This window comes from Hordeum vulgare, unplaced genomic scaffold (genome assembly GCF_904849725.1).
Source record: "Hordeum vulgare subsp. vulgare unplaced genomic scaffold, MorexV3_pseudomolecules_assembly, whole genome shotgun sequence".
Taxonomy (NCBI): domain Eukaryota; kingdom Viridiplantae; phylum Streptophyta; class Magnoliopsida; order Poales; family Poaceae; genus Hordeum; species Hordeum vulgare.
The window spans coordinates 51,838-53,012 of NW_025422530.1; the positions used below are offsets into that span (position 1 = coordinate 51,838).

The 1,175-nt window shown below is 37.5% G+C and overlaps 1 non-coding gene across 1 annotated transcript; it reads right to left on the reverse strand.

Moving 5' to 3' along the window:
* Positions 1–578: 578 nt before the first annotated feature.
* On the reverse strand, positions 579–650 carry TRNAR-UCU. Its single transcript has one exon. It is a non-coding gene; the product is annotated as a tRNA-Arg (tRNA).
* Positions 651–1,175: the final 525 nt, after the last annotated feature.

The window sequence follows — 1,175 nt, forward strand, 5'->3', positions numbered from 1 at the left end:
CGACCCGCTATTAATGTGGGTATTTCTGTTTCCAGAGTAGGATCCGCGGCTCAAATTAAAGCCATGAAACAAGTAGCTGGCAAATCAAAATTGGAACTAGCTCAATTCGCAGAGTTACAAGCCTTTGCACAATTCGCCTCTGCTCTCGATAAAACAAGTCAGAATCAATTGGCAAGGGGTCGACGATTAAGGGAATTGCTTAAACAATCCCAGGCAAATCCTCTCCCAGTGGAAGAGCAGATAGCTACTATTTATACCGGAACAAGAGGATATCTTGATTCGTTAGAAATCGAACAGGTAAATAAATTTCTGGATGAGTTACGTAAACACCTAAAAGATACTAAACCTCAATTCCAAGAAATTATATCTTCTAGCAAGACATTCACCGAGCAAGCGGAAATCCTTTTGAAGGAAGCTATTCAGGAACAGCTGGAACGGTTTTCCCTTCAGTAACAAATAAATTTGGCATATCTACTCTTGTTATTTTGCATGTCTACTCTTGTTATTTGAATCATGCAAAAAAGTTTTCTTTGTTTTTAGTTTAGTATAGTTATTTAAAGAATAGATAGAAATAAGATTGCGTCCAATAGGATTTGAACCTATACCAAAGGTTTAGAAGACCTCTGTCCTATCCATTAGACAATGGACGCTTTTCTTTCGTATTTTATTCTTTCTTTTATTCTTTCTTTTATTTGTTGTCTTCTTCCGAGAAAAAACTGTTAGACCAAAACTCTTTTAGGAAATCAAAAAATCCAGATACAAATGGATGATGTATATATCATGCATATATCATTAAAGAAGGAGTATGGGGCCGGTAGTGGGAATCGAACCCGCAACCCCAAGGTTATGAGACTTATGAGCTACCAAACTGCTCTATACTCTTAAACTAAAGAGGGGTAACTAGTGGATAAAAGAGGGTTCGATACGTCCCTCTACCATATCTATACAAATAGAATAGTCCATTTATACAGAATGGTAAAGAGGGCTCCTCTATGATTATCAATTCCAGAAATCCATACAAATACGAAAGGGTATTTTATCCTTACCAACTGGATCTTGTTGCACCCGGTAATAAACATTCATAAACCATTTCTCGAAGTACGTGTCCGGATAGCCCAAAATGTCGATAGTTAGCTCTAGGTCTTCCGGTCAAAAAACAACGTCGATGAAGGCGT